The 21,058-nt window shown below is 45.0% G+C and overlaps 1 pseudogene; it reads left to right on the forward strand.

Moving 5' to 3' along the window:
• Window positions 1-5,733, forward strand: part of LOC101540232 (glyceraldehyde-3-phosphate dehydrogenase-like) — a 41,658-nt pseudogene extending 35,925 nt beyond the window's left edge.
• Window positions 5,734-21,058: the final 15,325 nt, after the last annotated feature.

Genomic DNA, 21,058 nt, shown 5'->3' on the forward strand with positions numbered 1-21,058 from the left:
AACTCAGTTGATCTAATATCCATATAATTGGGTCCTTGCATTATTGTTCTTTTCCAGAGCTCTCAGAGGAACTTTATGATCAGATTCTGTTGACCAGCTGAGATCATCAGAATGGAACTGGTATCTGATGTTCTCCTGATTATAGTCTCCAACTCCAGTTCAGGTCCTCTTATTAACACATTGACACTGATGTGCATCATTGGTGGTTTACACATGAATGCAACTTAATTAACAAAAATTACAGCACTAATATGAGTATGTTTAGACCACTCCACCAAATATGGGAATCAGAAACTGACTTTCAACAACTGTGTCATTGATGCATTATTATACTATCACAGTTAATAAGCTTTGCTGTCCCTTATCACTTGCTGAGAGCCAGAAACTCAGGCTTTAAATTTTTTAGCAGATCCTGTATTCTCCCCCAGCCCACCCCATAGAAACAGGCAGAAGATGAAAGTCTTATGTCACCTCTTAGACCTACTCCAAGTCAAAAGTGATAAAGGCCTGTTGGTTCTGTGCCATTTTGAGAACCTTGGCCCTTGAAGTTGAAAGTTGGTCTTGATTTCTCCCATTTGATTATCTATTTTTCCTGTTGTTGTGGGTTTATTTGGGAGGTCAGTGGTTGGGCTTAGAGGTGATGCTCAGAGGTTACTCTTGGAACAGTGCTCAGAAGTCTTTGAGTGGGAAAAATCAACCTGGATTTTTAAGCTCAGCTTAGGGAGATATTTCTTTCATGTCACAAACCAGCTGAGAAAATTTTACAGCTAACACAACCTCCCATAACCATCAAATCTGCTGACAGCTAGACAAGAGAATTCACAAAACATGGAAAAACAAGCCTTCTACATTTATTGTGAGCAGAACAAGGCTTCTGTACTTAGAACAGGTTCTGTTAATGGAAATTCTACACTTCCTTTTATAAAAAGATGCTTTAAAGGGTTGAAGGAATAAAAATTATTTGGTTCAGAGTTTCCCCAGAGAAAAGACTTCCTTGGGGGAAAAATAAACTTTCCTTTGAGCCTCAAAGCATTGATAACCCCCATCCAATTTATAATCCAGCCTCCTTTTGAAGTCGCTCTTATAAATAGCTCTTCACAACTGAGCTGTGGCATCCTTTTAACATCACTTACTAAATTTTTTAATTGGGGAGAAAGAGATAGTGCAAAGGTAACAAGTAGAGCACATGTTTTGCATACTGGAGCACAGGCTTCAATCTCCAGCATGGCATGGTCTCACAAACATCACCAGTAGTGACCCTTGAGTACAGTGCTAGGAGTAGCATCCCTCCAACCCAAGCTGGTGTGACCCCAAAACCAAAATAAATAAATATTGTTTACCTTTTTCATGATTAGATAATCCCTCAGATCTTCAAAAGTAGATGTAGTCTTTGATGATCCAGGATGTGGTATTTTCTATAAGTATTATAAAAGCATACTCTGTTCTTAGTTCAAATGTGAATTTCTCCTCTACAGAGACCACCCTGTTTTGTCAAAAATCATATCAATAGGGAACTGGAGAGATAGCACAGTCAGTAAAGCAATTGCCCTACATGCAGCTAACTTGGGTTCAATCCCAGACACCAAACATCTCTAGGAGTAAACCCTGACCATAGCTCAGTATGATCTAAAAATCAATATATATCTGTATATATATGCATATATATATATGAAATCTACGCTTAGACTTCATCCTATTCTTAGGCCAGTCCTGAAAATTCTGAAATAACTAAAATTTTTTTATCTAAAGGGCAGAAATGATTCATTTTTGGTTTCAGCTTGGTGATTTAGAGCACCTATCATGCAAGAATATGGTCATGACTTCAATTCCCAACGCTGCCACATGCATAAAACACAACCCTGGCCCTCCTCTGTCTGTGATCCTTAGTGCTACAATTTTTGGCTATACTGCAGCCAGGTGGAGAATCACAACAAAATGGTGTGACTCTCCTCAGTGAGCACTACAACCAGAATATTATTGACCTCTACAACCAAAGATTGCAACTTTGGGTCTGGAGAAATAGTATAGTGAGTAATGTGCTTGCCTTACTTGTGACTGACCAGGGCTCAATCCCTGGCTTCCCACATGGTTCCCCAAGCACCACTAGGAGCAATTCCTGAGCACAAAGCCAGGAGTAACCCCTGAGAATTACCAGGTGTGGCCCCAAAATACAAAAATAAACTAAAAAAAAGAGGGCAACCCTCAGTGAATGCCAAGGCCAAGTGTGCTACAAAGAGATATTTGCTCCCCACAAGTACCATAACTTTTAAAAAGTGTGCGTACCACAGCCAGATATGTATGTGATTTCCAGTCTTTACAAGAATGATAAAGAAGGGAAGAAAGGGTGAATTTTAAAATAACAAGCTTGAAAGGTTCAGGGCAATAATATAGCAGAGTGCTTGCCTTGCATGCAGCTGCCCTGGGTTTGATCCCCAGCACCCTATATGGTTCCCCAAGCCCTTCCAGGAGTGATTCCTGAATGCAGAGCCAGAAGTGAGCCCTGAGCACCACTGGGTGTGGCCCCCAAATCGAAAATTTTTTTAAAAAATTAGAAAACGTGAAGAAAATTTTCCTTTGTCATCTTTTGTTAGCGGTACATATATAAAAACATTATGGTTTGAGGACCCACACGGGATGGGAGATGCACGTTGAAAATAGAATAGAGACCAAACACGATGGCCACGCAGTGCCTCTGTTGCAAACCACAACACCCAAAATGAGAGAGAGAACAAAAGGGAACGCCCTGCCACTGGGGTGGGGTGGGGTGGGGGAGATGGAGTGGGAGGGTGGGAGGGATACTGAGAACATTGGTGGAGGGGACTGGGCACTGGTGGGGGGATGTAAACAAAATGCAAACATGAAAGTTCATAAGTTTGTAACTGTAACTCATGGTGATTCACAAATAAAAAATTTTAAAAAATTAAAAAATTAAAAAATCTAAAAGTGGGGTCAGAGAGACAGTACAGACATCAGGGTGTTTACCTTGCATGCAACTGACCTAAGTTCAATTCCTAGCATCCCATCTACCATGAGCCTCAGCATGATTGATCCCGGAGTTCAGAATCAGAACTAAACCATGAGCCCAGCTGGCTGTGACCCAAAAGTGTATTTTTAAGCAGGTAGATGCCTTATACCAGAGGTTCCCAAACTTATTTGGGCTACTATGCCTTTTCAGAAAAAAGTATTTGCTGATCTCCTGAAAATCAGCCTTTTTTATGCAAACAAAAAGAGCACCTCAATTGTACCTGAGAATACCGCCCCCCATAAATAGTTCTGGCATTCCCCGCTGGATGTATAGGCCACTTTGGGAAACACTATGATATGCTAACTGAGCATTAGCCACCTTCTCATCATTACTCTTACAACGTTTTAAAAAGACAAACAGGGAGAAAACGAAATTTGTCTTTTGTTTGGAGGCCACACCTGCTGGTGCTCAGGCTTTAGTTCTACCTCTGTGATTAGGAATCGCTTCTGGTGGAGCTCAGGGAACCCTGTGAGGTTCCAGGGATTGAACCTGAGACAGCATCATGCAAGGCAAGCACATTAACCCCGGCACTATCTCTCTGACCTGAAATTTTGAATTTTTAATTTTTTCCGTGCCTGGCTGTTTTCACTCGGGGCACCCCAGAGGGGGCTGGGTGAGAACCATCCTTGCCTCAAGGGACCCAGACCCCCGGCAGCCAACCTCCACTACCCCACCGCTGCCATGCTCCAGGCCACTTTCCGGACACATAAGACACTTCATACCCATTTTCCACAATTACCACACCAGATTTGATGGAGTTCAGACAGTAGGCAACAAATCATACATATATATATATATATTGGATAGATATATATCCAAGAGATAGATAGATAGATAGATAGATAGATAGATAGATAGATAGATAGATAGATAGATAGATAGATAGATAGATAGATAGATTTTAGAGAGCCCAGCAAGCTACTGAGAGTATCCTGCCCTCACAGGCAGAGCCTGGCAAGCTAACCATGGCGTATTTGATATACCAAAAACAGTAATGATAGGTCTCATTTCCCTGACCCTGAAAGAGCCTCCAATCATTGGGAAAAACAAGTAAGGAGAGGCTGCTAAAATCTCAGGGCTGGGAGGAATAGAGACATTACTGGTGTCCGCTTGAGTAAATCGATGAATAACAGGATGACATGATACAGTGATACAGTGATTTTTTTCCCCAGAATCACTGGGGGACTCTGGATAATTCACTCTTATCCTTTTTTTGGTCTCTATTGTCTTCTTTACTAGCAAAAACACCAAAAATGTCTTTACCCCAGTTATTGTTTGGCTTGGTGGCTACATATGGCAGTGCTCAGGGACTACTTCCAATTCAGTGCTCTCTCCTGGAAAGGCTGGGGCAGGGAGAGAGAGCTGTTGGGTGCCAGTATTGAATCCAGGGCCTCCTACATGCAAAGTCTGCTCTCAGGCCTGGTGATCAATCTATCACACCCCCTATCCCACTCTTGAGCTCAGAATATATACATTCCTTTTGCCACCGTTGACTATAGCATCTACATCCATGTAGATTCTCCATTCATGGGTAAAGATATTTATCCTGATTTAGTTGATGTTAATTTTGTTGTTTGATGAGACAGGCAAAAAGAGGAGTAGGAGAATTTTTCCTCTCCTCCCCACCACTTGTATCCACCATTCTTCATTTAATCCTTCCAACAATCCTAGGAAAAAAGAAAATCGTTGAAGAAACTGAACTCCAGAGAGGTTGAGTGACTTGCCTAAGTACACACAGCTGAGGATCTGAAAGGCTAAGGTTATAACGGAACTGCTGAATCCTGGCCCTAATCTCCATACCTTTACACTGCAAATGAGGACCATCAGGAGGCCAGATGTACTAAAGGCAGTTTTGAAGATGAAAAGGAGATCGTGTAGGCAAAGCCCAACATTTGAAAACCATCTGAGAGGTAACATCAGTGCTGTTCCTGGAACCTTTCCCTGGGGACATCTGCAAGGCTCTTTCTTTCTTGGGGCAGGAAACAACCAGCACCACCAAAGAAAATGGAGAAAAATGGGGGCAACCAAATTGGAGAGAAGAGAAGCCCTCTCCTGCGAGGGGGAAAAAGGAAAGCCTGCTGGTGGAAAAGAGGCAACCAGGTTAAGAAATCAAGAGAGCGGGGGCTGGAGCAATAGCACAGCCGGTAGGGCGTTTGCCTTGCACACGGCCGACCCGGGTTCGATTCCCAGCATCCCATATGGTCCCCTGAGCACCGCCAGGGGTAATTCCTGAGTGCAGAGCCAGAAGTAACCCCTGTGCATCGCCGGGTGTGACCCAAAAAGAAAAAAAAAAAAAACAAGAAATCGAGAGAGCTCTGCAGACTTCGGAAACTAGCATCACAGCCCTAGGCACTGTCTAAAACACCGCAACTCCTTGCAGAATGCAAATTAATGAGCTTCGTAAAAGCCACAGGGACAGGCATGGCCCAGCCAGGTAGTGGAGTCCAAAGCCACATGGTGGTTTGGTTCCCTTGCGGGGAGGCCAGGGGCGGGCCAGGCGCCAGAATGCCGCACCAAGGGATGAGCAGTGGCTGGTCTGAGCTGAAGGGTCGCTGGATCTCATTCAGCCCCACAGCGACTCTGGAGGTGGCTGGGCCCAGGTCGGCGTGGAGGCCATGGGCCGAGGGGCGCTCAGTGTGGCAAATTACGGGGCTCTGGGCCTGCGTAAGGAGAACATCGCTGCCTGCCTCCTCATCGCCAAGCAGTGAAGCTGCTTACTTTAAGCAAGAAGCCAGACCAGGGGCTGGAGCAATAGCACAGCGGGTAGGGCATTTGCCTTGTATGTGGCAGACCCGGGTTCGATTCCCAGCATCCCATATGGTCTCCTGAGCATCACCAGGAGTAATTCCTGAGTGCAGAGCCATGAGTAACCCTTGTGCATCACCGGGTGTGACCTAAAAAGCAAAAAAAAAAAAAGAAGAAGAAGCCAGACCAGCACCAGCTGGGGGTGCAATTCTCTGGGGTCTCTGCTTAGCTGTGGGCCATGAGCCACTGGGGCCTGGAAGGAGAGCCCTTGAGGACATCTCCTGGCCTCCCAAAGCACAGTCCCCAAGTTGTCCACCTTCTCTTGAGATTCCTGCCCTGCCATGTGCACTTTGGGGAAGGAGTGGGCAGAGAGGCCTGCCCCAGGGACTTCCAGCATGTGGGATGGGATATGTAAAGATGATGGGCAAGGAGTGAAGGAAGAGATGCCCAGAGAGAGCTCCCAGCCTTTCCCATGTTCCACTGACTTGAAATATTAGGCTAACGTTGACATTTAGGAGGAAAGAAACCCTTCACAAAGCATTTGTACAGAAAGGTATGTGCTATCAATCCCCCCCCAAATAAATTCTTACTATGGAGCAGAGGGCAATATCCACTCTCATCAAAAAAGAAAAAACATTAACCTGTATGCATAGAGTGCCAGAGCGATTGTATGGGGGCTAAGTCCCTTGTCTTGCATGCAGTTGACACTAGTTGGATCCTCACACCACATGGTCCACCTGAGCACTGCCAGGTGGCTCTGTGGAACCCTGGCTTCACAGAGTAGAGCACACTCAGTGTGAGAGGAATGCTGGGCCTTCCGGTTGGGTGGGTACTCGGCCTGCCCCCATCCCAAGGAGGCTCCAGAGACCTGCGCCCAGAGACCAGGCCGACCTGTGAAGACTCAGCCATAGCATCTCTCAGATTACTGGTGGAGCTGAGCTGTTTGTATGCCAGCGGAAATCAGTTGTGGCTCAGAGGCTATTCCTGAGTCTGAGCTCAGGGGTCACCCCTGCTGGTGCTCGGGACACCATGCAGTGCTGAGGATTGAACCAGGGTCAGCCGTGTGCAAGACAAGCACTTTTATCTGCCTTGTGCTGTGTTTTCTTTTGTAAAAACAAAAATGTGGATGATAAAATGAATGGTGGTTGGGGCTGGAGCGATAGTACATTGGGTAGGGTGTTTGCCTTGCACGTGGCCGACCCGGGTTCAATTCCCAGCATCCCATATGGTCCCCCGAGCACAGCCAGGAGTGATTCCTGAGTGTAGAACCAGGAGTCAGCCCTGATCATTGCTGGGTGTGACCCAAAAAGCCACAAAAATAATGAATGGTGGTGGTGGTGTGGTAGTGGAGTTTCAGGAGATAACGTGTCTTAATTTGGGAAGATGGTCCCTGTATGTGTCCTTCCATGGGCACAGTGCCCATGGAAAGATTGGCCCTGATGGTTGGAACTAACCACAAACAAGTGTGTGGAGGGCTGAGGGTAGGTAAGTAGAGAAGAGACCGCTATGACAGTAATAGCTGGGAGTGATCACGCTGGACAAGAGCTGAGGGTTAAAAGTAGGTAAAGGATATTCTGGATAACCTTTCAGTATCAATATTGAAAACTACAGTGCCCCAAAGGGGAGATATAGAGAGATAGGAAGAGAGAAAGAGAAGAAAAGTGCCTGCCATAGAGGCAGTCAGGGAAAGGGGGTGAGTGTAAGATGGGAGGGAACCTGGGGACACTGGTGCTGGGAAATGTACACTGGTGGAGGGATGGCTGTTGGAATACTGTATGACTGAAATCCAATCTCGAACAGCTTTATAATGGTCTATCTCCCAGTGATTCAATTAAAAAAGTTTTTAAAAAGATTGACCTTGGCCTTGCATGAAATAAATGGTTCCCAGTGTCGACCACATCCTTAAGTTTTGGAGACAGCCAGTCGCCAAAGGATGGGGCCTCCATGCTGTGCCTTAGCTTGGGTGGCCCGAGTTGGGTCACTCACCTGAGAGCTGACAGGTGGGAAGGAACTCTGATCACAAAGTCCTCTAGACCTGAATATAGTTATTTTGGTGTTTCTCTGCAAACTTTTTTCTCTTCCCCAGTCCCCAACCCTTGCCCTTAGCAACACCTGTTACCACAGTTGGGTTCGTTCTCACTTTTCTGTTACCTACAAAATCAAGTGAAAGTCTTTGGAAATGGCACCCAAGGAGATAGAGACAGAACTTCACAGGCTAATTTAAGTATTGTGGCTTTTCCGCCAACCACCTGGTATGAACGCATCCATTTTTTTTATAACAATATGCTTTATTGCAATTTCATTGACATATAAAAATTGCTCGTGTGTCTGGAGGGCAACTGGATGTTTTGATGTTGGAATACTTAGAACAAAATGATTGTCACACTCACACTCTAGCAGATGAGCATATTCATCACATTCAAGAGTTCCCTTTCTGGGGCTGAAGCAATAGCACAGCGTGTAGGGCATTTGCCTTGCACGCGGCCAACCCGGGTTCGAATCCCAGCATCCCATATGGTCCCCCGAGCACCACCAGGAATAATTCCTAAGTGCATGAGCCAGGAGTAACCTCTGTGCATCGCCGGGTGTGACCCAAAAAAAAAAAAGAGTTCCCTTTCTGAGTCTGTGTGTACATCATCATTAGAGATTTACAGCTTCTGCCTTCTGCACTGAAGAAGGGGCATAGCCTGGAAGTATTATGCCCATTTCCCAAATGCAGAATTGCACTCAGACTGACCACCCTGCTTGTATGTGGCAGAGTTAAGTTTCACTGACTGGTCTTGTGACTTCAAATATCATTTGCTTTCCCTGGCTGCCTTGCTCTGCTTTCATATCATGGCATAGTTAATGTAGGGAACCATGAAAGGATTAATGAAACATAGTATCCATGTCCCAGCACCCACAGAAGAACAGGGGGAAATCTATTATGTCCATAGTACTTGATTGCCAATTGTCTTTCCCTAAGTGAGTGGCACCACCATGGCAGGGGTTGGGGGGCAGTGGTGAGAAGAATGGAAAGATTCAAGGGGACAGTTAGGCTCAGACATAATTGGGGGGGAGGGTTTTCTGTGTGCTGACTTAAAGAAGATAAATTTGTTTCTGCGAAGTGGACACTACGTCAAATTAGTGGGAGAACCTCTGAGTTGGGATAAGTGATGAAGAAATTCATACTTTGCATAAGGAAAGAGGTGAGGGTTTACCAGGGCAGAAAAATTACTTTCTTGGCAGAGTGGAGAGGAGTGTTCTTGGCCAAAATGAAGGGAAAGGGATCGCATGAATAGAGGCCTTGTGGGTTAGTAGCAGGGAATCCCAGCCAGAAATGCAGTTTGGAAGGAGGGTTTGAGCTAGTTGAAAGAGTTTGGATTTGATATGTGAAAACTTGGAGATTGTGTGTATGTGAGTGTGTGAGTGGGGTGGTGAAGGCAGTGCCACGGGGAAGGACTGTCACCTGGTGGCTGGGTAGGATGAGGAGGAAGGCAGGAGTGGAGGAACTAGTTCAAAACCTGTTATACGAGTCAGGTGTGGCAGTTGACTGCAACTGAAATCAGTGGGTGACCATGGGAGGGGATATGTGTGGCTGAGGAAGAACAGATCGTTATCTGAGCTAGATTTGCAAATGCATTTCTTTCCTGCACAACTCTTTCTTGTGAAAATGAAGTATGGAAGTGAAGTTAAGCATAAAGAGAAAACCATGTGTTTGATACATCACAGTGCCACCCTGCCTAGCTAGCAATGACACCTTCAGGCTATCATTGTATTGGTTAAGCTCCGCTCTTTCCTACCATGAATTTGCAAGAACAGTTGGTTGAATTCATGGTACTGCCTTGGATGATGGGTTTGAATAGGACAGAAACATCTGCAGCCAAGAATAATCGCTGAGTATATCCTGGTGTGTTCCGAAAACCAGAAATAAAAACAAAACCCAAAAAATATAAACATCCAGATTTGGTGAATGGAGTGACTGAATGACTTCCCTAAACACAGTGGCAGAGTCAGTACTTGGAACCAAGTCTTTTGGCTTTTCAGTCCTGGCTGCTGCCTGCCATTGAATCACTGCTTATTTAGGTTTTCAGTCACAAGGGGCTTGTCAGTAGACCTTATTAGAATCAAGATTCTTGTAATAATTAATACCTAATATAATGCATGACTTGAAATGCATCCAAAAGATTGTCGTCCAGTTTGACATCCATTTGTGTAGCTGTATTAAGATTGGTGTTATGGGGCCAGAGTGATAGTACAGTGGGTAGGACATTTGCTTTGCATGTGGTCGACCAGGGTTCAATCCCTGGCATCCCAGATGGTTCCCTGAGCACCACCAGGAAGAATTCCCGAGTGCCAAGCCAGGAGTAACCCCTGAGCATCACTGGGTTTGACCCAAAAAGCTCCCCAAAAAGATTGGTATTATGTTGCTGAAACATTTTTCATAACCTGTACTATTTCCTGATTATGGGATCACTTCCTGAGCTCATATTTGTCTCTATCAGCTGCTGACCTGTGTTAATTTGAAGGCTGGTGGTTCTCACTCCATGCAAGCCATAGCTGTGTGAAAAGGCATGGGTTACTGAAGTTTACCAACTTCTCCAGTCTTGCTGGAAAAAGCTAGACTTACAGGAGGGAATTGGGGTGGGGGCAGAGAGCAGAAAGGGGAATCCACCTCCATAGCCAATGAAACAAGAGTTTAAAACGGTGGGTCCAGGGGTCAGAGAGATATTTCAGTGAGTAGGACACTTGCCTTGCTCTCTGAAGGCCGCAACTTCATCCATGACACCACATATAGTCTCCCAAGAACCACCCTGGGCACCATCAGGTATCCCCCTACCTCCAGTAAAAAAGAAATCAAAAGGGCCGTTGTGATAGTACAGCAGATAGGGTGTTTGCTTTACACACAGCTGGCCTGGGTTCAAAGCCCTGCATCCCATATGGTACCCCAAGCACCACCAGGAGTAATTCCTGAGTGCAGAGCCAGGAGTAACCCCTGAGCATTGCCAGGTGTGCCCATGCCCCCAAAAAAGAAAGAAAACAAAAAAATGGCAGGACCAGGATAATGCCCTTGATGGAATATCAGGGTGGCCAGCATTAACTCCATGATTCTAAGGGAAACTCTTGGTAGGCCTTGTCTGAGTATGAGATATAGGGAGTTTGAGAATAAAGGACTCTCTTTTGTTCCTGGTCTTAATTTTGTGTATTTGAGAGAAATGCTTACTTTCTAAGACAAACTGATATAAAAGGAAAGGTTCCAGGGCTGGAGCAATAGCACAGTGGGTAGGGCGTTTGCCTTGCACGCGGTCGACCCAGGTTCGTTTCCCAGCATCCCATAAGGTCCCCTGAGCACCGCCAGGGGTAATTCCTGAGTGCAGAGCCAGGAGTAGCCCCTATGCATCGCCAGGCATGACCCAAAAAGCAAAAAAAAAAAAGGAAAGGTTCCTTTTTCTGATTCAATCAGTCAGCAAACCTGTTTCCTGTTACCTCAGTTACTGTGGAGTTACCTTAAGAATAGTGTTAAGAGGTCAAGAGTCAGAGAGAACCTACACCCTCCATGAAATACATTTCTTCCGCATTCCTTGCTCAGTGCCTCCTACCACACGGATATTCAGGAAACATCTGTCGCCCAAGTGTGCAGCCAGAAGACGAAACAGATGAAATGGATGCGAAAAAAGATGAAAAAACTCCGGATTAGTGATCTGAGTCTGGATCAGAATGCACTCACTCAATTCTGAGGCCTTCCAACAGTACAGCAAGAGGGGATTCCAACATGGGAAGACATTAAGGCCCTGACTAACAGTGCTGAAAAGATTCCTCGAGGGAGGATGTTTTTATTTTTCAGAGCCTGAGTAGGTGTTTGAATGCTGGTGACTTTTCGTGGACCATGGGAGAAGAATCCAAGGACTGAAGCACTTTGTCAAATTGATCGTCTATCTGCTCTGATGGATCAAGAGATTTCTTAGCCTGCTCATTGCTGCTACTATGGGGACCATCGCAGCGACGACAACAATGGCCGTGACAGAAATAGCTCTGAAGCAAGGAACATAGACAGTGGAATTTGTCCAGAAATGGCATGAGAACTCTGAGAGACAAATGGACTCTCAACTGCAGTCTGAATCGGCTGATGCTCCTTGAACTGTTACTTTGCTTGGTGAACAGTCAGCCAGTCACCACTGTAAAGTGTGATTGGAATACTGCTTTATTCTGTGTGACGCCTGTGCTGTATAATGTAACTGAATTTTCACGGGATAAGGTTAGAAGTCATTTGGTAGCTTAATATATATATATCATTTTAGCTGTTCTTATATATATATTAAATTTATAATTAATAATATATATTATATTTAGCTGTTCATATATATATACATATATATATATAAGAACAGCTAAAATAACGGATTTGTAAATTCATGGTACCTGTAATAACTATCCGTCTGGTATTTGATTTTCAGAAAATATGGCAAAGCATTTTTGATCAGTTAAATTCTTTTAATTTAAGGAACTGCTAGGAAGATCTGTGAGAATAGGTGTTCTGCTCTTGTTATTGGCCATTTTGTGCCTAGCATTTTATTTTAAGGTCAGGGAAGTGAAAAGCTACTTGAATTGTTATGATGGTTAAAATCCGTCATAAATGAAAAGGGGGAGATGTTAAGTCTGAGCTCAACAGGGCGAGCCCATGTAGACCATACCTTACTAAGGGCAGGAACATGAAAATGGGCGAGATTTCTCCTGTGTCCTGACTGGTTAGGATGAAGCTGAACATTTTCCCCTTTCAAGCTGCCTTCAGAAAATAATTTCAGTATATTGAAAGGGGCAGCCTGGCTGGTCTTTGACATGCAGATCTCAGCTGCTGGCCAGGCCTGATCTTTGACGTTGTAGGTTCTGGGCTCTGGCCCAGCCTGGTCTTTGGGATGTAGATTTCAGGTGCTGCCTAGTTTGTAATTGTCATGCAGATTTCCTGTGCCAGCACAGCCTTGTCTTTGGGATGTAAATCCAAGTGTATTTAACCCAAGAAAGATTTCTGTTTCAGTTTTTTTTTTTTAATTTTTAAATTTATTTATTTTTAATTAGAGAATCACCGTCCTCACGGTGATTCTCTAATTAAATACAGTTACAGATTTATACACTTTTGTGCTTATACTTCCCTCATACAAAGTTCGGGAACCCATCCCTTCACCAGTGCCCATTCTCCACCACCCGTAAACCCAGCATCCCTCCCACCCTCCCCAATCCCATCTCCCCCCCACCCCACCCTGCCACTGTGGCAGGGCATTCCCTTCTGTTCTCTCTCTCTAATTAGCTCTTGTGGTTTGCAATAAAGGTGTTGAGTGGCCGCTGTGCTCAGTCTCTAGCCCTCATTCAGCCCGCAACTCCCTTCCCCCACATGGCCTTCGACTACAATGTAGTTGGTGATCGCTTCTCTGAGTTGACCTTTCCCCGGAACGTGGGGCCAGCCTCCAAGCCATGGAGTCAACCTCCTGGTACTTATTTCTACAGTTCTTGGGTGTTAGTCTCCCACTCTGTTATACTATATACCATAGATGAGTGCAATCTTTCTATGTCTGTCTCTCTCTTTCTGACTCATTTCGCTCAGCATGAAACTTTTCATGCCCATCCACTTAACTACAAAATTCTTGACCTCCTTTTTTATAACAGCTGCATAGTATTCCATTGTATAGATGTACCAAAGTTTCCTCAACCAGTCATCCGTTCTGGGGCATTCGGGTTTTTTCCAGATTCTGGCTATTGTGAACAGTGCTGCGATGAACGTACATGTGCAGATGTTGTTTCGATTGTACTTTTTTGCCTCTCTGGGATATATTCCCAGCAGTGGTATTGCTGGGTCAAATGGGAATTCAATATCTAATTTTTTGAGAGTCGTCCAAATTGTTTTCCAGAAGGGCTGAACCAGTCGGCGTTCCCACCAGCAGTGAAGAAGGGTCCCTTTCTCCCCACATCCTCTCCAACAGCGGTTGCTTTTGTTCTTTTGGATGTGTGCTAGTCTCTGTGGTGTGAGGTGGTATCTCATGGTTGTTTTGATCTGCATCTCTCTGATGATTAGTGATGCAGAGCACTTTTTCATGTGCCTTTTGGCCACAAACCATAAGGTACATTGAAGACAAGGTCGGCGAAACCCTCCACGATATTGAAGATAAAGGTATCTTCAAAGGTGGCACGGAACTAAGCAATCTAGTAAAAACAGAGATCAACAAATGGGACTACATTAAACTAAAAAGCTTCTGCACCGCAAGAGATACACTGACCAGAATCCAAAGACTATCCACAGAATGGGAAAGGATATTTACACAATACCCATCAGATAAGGGGTTGATATCAATGGTATATAAGGCACTGGTTGAACTCTACAAGAAGAAAACATCCAACCCCATCAAAAAATGGGGCGAAGAAATGAACAGAAACTTTACCAAGGAAGAAATACGAATGGTCAGTTTTGGTTTTGTATCTTCTTTCTGGCAGCCCAGATTACTGGCCTGCAGATGCAAGGAAATAATGCCTATTCTATGCCTCAATGTTCTTCCTATAACTTCTTTTGATGGCTTTGGTGACATCACTGTATTGCTTCCTTTAGAGGTACCATGATCAATAAAAGGAGATCACAAGGCTTTAAAAAAAAAAGAATAGTGTTAAGAGGGGCTGGAGCGATTGCACAGCAGGTAGGATTTGCCTTGCACGCGGCCAACCGGGTTCGATTCCCAGCATCCCATGTGGTCCCCTGAACACTGTCAGGGATAATTCCTGAGTGTAGAGCCAGGAGTAACCCCTGTGCATCGCCGGGTGTGACCCCCCCAAAAAAAGCAAAACAAACAAAACAAAACCAAAAAAATAAAGAATAGTGTTAAGAACTGGAGAGATAGTATAGTGCAGTGAGGAAGGTGCTTGTCTTGCATGCTGTTGACTGCCGTTCAAACTCCAGCAATACATCCAATCTCCTGAGCACCACTAGAGATGACCCCAAGAGGCCAGAGAGATAGTACACCAGATAAGACACTTGCCTTGCACACAGACAAACTAAATTTGATCCCTGATATCCCTTATGGTCCCCCAGCACTACCGGGAGTGATCCCTGGTTGCAGAGCCAGGGGTAACTCCTGAGCATTGCCAGATATGACTCAACCACCACCCCCCAAAAAATAAGAAAAGACTCCTGAACACAGAGCCAGCCCTGAACACTACCAGGTGTGGCCCTTCCCAAAAGAATGATGTTAAGTTACTTGAGGCTAAGGCACTTGCCTTGCATGTAGCCAGCCCTGGTTTCATTCTCAGCATTATATTTTTCCTCTGAGTACCACCTGGTATGACTCTAATCCTCACCAAAATAAATGTGATGCTTCTTGTTAGTTAATACAGTGCCTGGTGATATATTCCCAGAAGTGGTATTGTGGGGTCATATGGAAGCTCAATTTTTAGTTTTTGAAGGACTGTCCATATTGTTTTCCAGAAAAGCTGGACAAGTCGGCAATACCACTTCTGGGAATATATCCCAAGGATGCAAAAAGGCACAGTAGAAATGACATCTATACGTATATGTTCTTTGCAGCACTGTTCACAATAGCCAAAATCTGGAAACAACCTGAGTGCCCTAGAACAGATGACTGGTTAAAGAAACTTTGGTACATCTACACAATGGAATACTATGCAGCTTTTAGGGGATATGAAGTCATGAAATTTGCTTATGAATGGATAGACATGGAGAGTATCATGCTAAGTGAAATGAGTCAGAAATAGAGGGATAGACACAGAAGGATTGCACTCATTTGTGGAGTATAGAATAACATCACATGAAGCTGACACCCAAGGACAGTAGATACTAGTAGCCAGGGGGACTGCCCCATAGCTGGAAGACTGCTTCATGAGTGGAGGGAAGAAGGCAGATGGAATAGAGAAGGGACCACTAAGAAAATGATGGCTGGAGGAACCAGTTGGGATGGGAGATGATGCCGAAAGTAGATAATGGAACAAACATGATGACCTCTCAGTGTCTGTGTTGCAAGCCATAATGCCAAAAGTAGAGAGAGATAGTATGGGGAATATTGTCTGCCATGGAGGCGGGGGGAGGGTGGGAAAGGGGGGTATACCCGGGATATTGGTGGTGGGAAATGTGCACTGGTGGAGGGATGGGTGTTTGATGGTTGTGAGATTGTAACCCAAACATGAAAGCTTGTAACTATCTCAAGCTGATTCAATAAAATTTAAAAAAAATACAGTGCCTGGCATTTTGTAGATATTTGGGAATTTGGGATGTGTGGCAAATGAATCACTGCCCTGGACAAGACCACGCAGGAGAGGGAAGCAGGAAGGACGAATGAAATGAATTCTTATTACTAGGTGGTTTCAGCTTGCTGCAGACTACCCCTCCAGCCAAACATTCCCGTTTTCAGTCTCACCTGCTCCTCCCGAAATTACTCTAAATCTTGGCTGGTCAGGGGTCAGATTTGAGTGGATCAAGGAAGCGAGTTCATGAAACTCAGGCAAGTGACCCATGAGTAAATGCCAGCCTCATTTTCCTGCATCTTGATAAGGTAGCTGGTGAAGCCCAATGTGTTTCAGAGATTGCAGGTAATGTATATTGGCAAAATGAAGTCCATACTCAGCTTGAAGGAAACATGGTGTATGGGGCGGGGCGGGGGGGTGGGTCCGGGATGGAGGGGGGCGTTGGGGTGAATGGGGGAGGGACGTGTTGGACCACATCCAGAGAGAATGCAGGGATTATTCCTACTCTAAACTCAGGAGTGACCCCTAGTGGTCCTGGGAATGGAACCAAGGTCAGCCTTCCGGGGCCCCAAAGGAGATGTGTTTTTGTTTTTGTTCTTCCTTTAGACACTGTGAGTGACAAAGTTGTTTACTATAGGTTTTCAGGCATACAATATTCCCACCTCCAATTCCACCACCATTTTGCATCCCTATCCTCCACCGATAACTTCAAGATCCCCTCTCACCCCACAACCTGACTCCTTGACAGGCTCAATTTTTAAGTTTAATGATCGTATTTGAGTCCTAGGCTTTCAGTCACGTTGGCTCTAGTAGCTTAGATTATCTACAGACAACTTGCTTCTATACCATAGACAAACCCAAGCTTCTTAAACCTTGCCCCTGTCGATTCACCTCCACTTCCTGCTTTCTCCCTCCATTTCTCTCTTTCCCTGGCCTTTTTGTTTCTATAATCCAGAGCTAGTATGTTGCCCACCTTTAATACCTAGTATACTCTGTATTCCACATTTAGTGAGAACATTTATTATTTGTCAAAGGAGATGTTCCCGCACCAAGGGCCCTGGTCCAGAGACACAGCAGGTAGTCCCGGAAGGCTGGAAGGCTGAAGATCTCTCTGGACCCCATACCGAGCCAATTTCACCAGGGCACCCCAGATGGAGCAGATGCACCCTGCCTGCCTGCTCCAAATGGAATCCCAGGCGATCCAGCTTCCACAAGCAAGGTCAGGTATGCAGGTGCCAGGACTCAGTCTACAGGCTGCATGGTAGCAGAGGAGCCGGGGTCTCCCTCCCCGGCGCCCTGCCCGCTAAGCAGCCTGGCTGTTGCGCCCACAATCTGCCACTGGGCACCATCTTAGTGCACCAACAGCCCTGGTCCAGAGACTCCCAGTTGAATCTCAAAAGGATTAGTGCTCTACAGAGATGTCTCTGGAACCCAACCATTTACAATCTAGGATTCCAGAAGCGCACAGCCGCTTTTGCGGCCACGTGAGCTCTCATGATATTCAAAATGAGCAATGGAAAACAAATTCTCTAGTGTCTGCCTCTGGCAGGCAGGCTTGAATGGTGGTGGGAAAATTCAAGCAAAACATAATGCCCAAAAATAGAGAGAGAGTATTGAGGAAATTGTCTGCCTTAGAGGCAGGGTGAAGACTGAGATGCAGGGTGGGGGAATACTTGGGACTCTGGTGGTGGAGAATGTGCACTGGTGGAGGGATGGGTGTTTGATCATTGTATGGCTAGACTTCAAACATGAAAGCTTTATAACTATATTTCACGGTGATTCAATAAAAAGGGAGATGCTTCCAGTGAAAAAATGGTTTACTTGAGGGGCTGGAGCAATAGCACAGTGGGTAGGGAGTTTGCCTTGCACGGGGCTGACCCAGGTTTGATTCCCAGCATCCCCTATGGTCCCCTGAGCACCGCCAGGAGTAATTCCTGAATGCAGAGCCAGGAGTAACCCCTGTGCATTGCCGGGTGTGACCCAAAAAGCAAAAAAAAAAAAAACGTGGTCTACTTGAGAAAAAAGGTCCTAGAGCCCTTAAATGAGATTAACTGAATCCTCCTCTCTTCTTCTTCATCATGCAGAGGCCCTAACCTGCTGCCAAGTTAAGGAGTGGAACACTGGAAGTTTGCAATCCACAGACGAGAGCTGATCTCATTTTTTAAAAGACACAATATTGGGAGGATGGGGGAACAGATATAGTACAGGAATTAAGGCTCTTGCCTTCATTGCAACCAACCTGTGTTTGATCCCCGATCCCCCACACTACATAGGGTCCGAAGAGCCCTGACAGTAGTGATCCCTGAGCAGAGCCAGGAGAAACTCTAATTACAGTCAGGTGTGGCCCAAACCCCCACCCTAAGAAATATACAGTACATTTGGAGGTGGTCTAGGTCTGTTCATTATCCTTTTACTTGAACCCTGGGTATTCCCCAAATAAAAAAAAATAAATCTGTAAATACCAAGAATTGTGTAGCAAACCTTTATATAGCCACCGTCCAGAACAGCACAAAAAGATAATATGAAACGTACATCATCTTTTTTTTTAATACTGAAAGAAAATATTGCAGCTAAAACAGAAATCCTGTGCTGAGAAGATAATCCAAAGGGACTGTCATGCATGAGGACCTCAAGTTTGACCCCTGTCACTGCATAGTCCCTGAGCAAGGTCCTATGTGGACCTGGTTTCCCCAGCACCCCAGACCAGGACACTATAACGAAGCCTGAGAACCATGATGCCCACACCATAGGCTGAGTCTCACTAGGAGTAACCTACAGTTCCCCAAGCACTGCTGGGAACATCCACCCCCCAGAAAAAAAAAACTGATGTGTTCTTCATTCTTAATTCTTATGCGCACACCCTCCCCATTTTCCAGGAGGTTAATTGTATTCTTTTCATGCATCTAGATCCTTGATTTGGTGGCTGTATTAATTCCAAGACATGGATATCATACACCGTAGATCACCATAAAACTTTGATTTTGCATCTCCTCTGTCTGCTTTTTGTATATGTCCTTTTTAATGCTTCCTTGTCATTGCAATACATTGTATCTGTGGCATGAGTAGACTAAAATTTACCCATCCCCCTACCAATGGACATTTCGGATTTTAGAAGTGTTTTTTTACTTTTTTACACTTCCTATGCTTTATGTATTTTATATGTACATGTGCAAGTGTTTCTCTGGGACAGGCTGCTAGAAATGGAATTGCCAGAGTGAAGGAAAGCATTCTCCAATCTCACTAGTTGCTGCAAATGGCTGTACCAATTTACACTTTTTCCAGCACTGGGTGAGAGTGCCTATTTCCACACATCCTTTTCATCCTTGACATCATTAGATGTTTTTCATCTTTGCCTATCTGCTGGGTGAGAAAAGCTATCATTCAGTTTTTGTCATCTCCCTGACAACTAATGGAATGGAGCGAATCATTATAACTTCGGTGGGAGGGGGCAATCACACCTAGTGTAGTGCTGAGGGGGCACTCCTGGTGGTGCTCAGGGAAACATGCAGTGTTGAGGATCGAACCCAGCACTGTCAAATGCAAAGCATGTAGTCCTGCCCAGGGGATCTCCCCAATGCCTATTCTTTTTGTTTGGTTGGTTGATTTGGGGGACCACACGCAGCAGGACTCAGGGCTTCCTGGTGGCTCTGAACTTGGAGGTCATTTCTAGCAGTGCTCAGGGGTAGTGCCATATGTGATGCCAAAGACTGAAGCCAAGTTGGTCACCTTTTATTATCTCTCCCACCCCAAATCATTTTTTTTTCGTGGAGGTAGGGAGTTGGGCCACACCGAATGATGCTCAGGGGCTACTAATAACTTGCTTACTGCTTCCTCAGGGATCAGTCCTGGAGATGCTCAGAGGACCATATACCATATACAGTGACTGAGATGGAACCGAGGTCACCCATGTACAAGGCAAGCCTCTGAACATATATATCTCTTTGGCCCTAACTCTTGTTCATTTGTAAAAGCCAACAACTCATTAAGCATTTTTGCCAGTGCCAGGGATGGACCCTAGGACTTTGTAAATGTGAAGTATGAGATCTATGCATGAGCCATATCTATAACCCCTAAACCAATATATTTTTAAAAACTCAATAATTGGGTGTGCTCAAAGTCATCCTTTGAAGCAATTTAATTTCTTTGAAGTTTCAACAGAACCTAAGGTGTGCATTGCATATTGGTATTTACCCAGTACTTCCCTGTGTTTGCCACAGGCAAGCCAGGGGTGACAGTTATGGAGTTCACGGAACATAGAAGGTGGGGATGCTTTAAATGAAGTGGAAAGGACTTAGAATCAATATAAATGAGAAAGTTGGGCATCCCTTCCTTATAAGTAAAATAATAGTGCCTAGTGCACCCTCGACCCCAGAGTATAGGGGAAAGTACAGAGAAGGAAAGACGTGAAGGGGGGATTAAGAAGCAAATGGAAGTAAGAGGGTGCAAGGGTCAAGGGCCTTAAGTAAACAGGTGGTATAGAAGAGTCGCATAGCTATATATGCAATCTGCAGAGTCAACAACACTAAAAGCAAGAGATCCAACCACAACAACCAAATTTAAGAATGTGCCTTTTGGGGCTGGAGAGATAATACGGTGGGTAAGGGGCTTGCCTTGCATGTGGCCAACTCGGGTTTGATCCCCAGCATCCTATATGGTCCCAGAAGCACTGTCAGGATGTAATTTTGAGTGCAGAGCCAGGAGTTACCCCTGAGCATCATCATATGCAGCCCCAAAGCAAACAAACAAAAATGTGCCTGTCAAAGAGGCAGGATGCGGGTGTGAGGACTTAGGGACACTGCTGGAGGGAAGTTAATACTGGCGGTGGGACTGCCACTGGAACATTGTATGCCTAAAACTCAACTATAAAGAACTTTGTAAATTGTGATGTCTTAAAAAGTTTAAATTCTATTTTTAAAAAAGTATAGTACCAGAAAGATAGTGCAGCGGGTCGGGCACTTGCCAGAAACACAGCTGATTCAAGATTGATCCCCAGCATTCCATATGGTCCCCTGAGCCCTCCAGGAGTAATTCCTGAGTGCAGAGAGAGGAGGAAGTCCGGAGCACTGCCTGTGT

This window comes from Sorex araneus, chromosome X (assembly GCF_027595985.1).
Source record: "Sorex araneus isolate mSorAra2 chromosome X, mSorAra2.pri, whole genome shotgun sequence".
Taxonomy (NCBI): domain Eukaryota; kingdom Metazoa; phylum Chordata; class Mammalia; order Eulipotyphla; family Soricidae; genus Sorex; species Sorex araneus.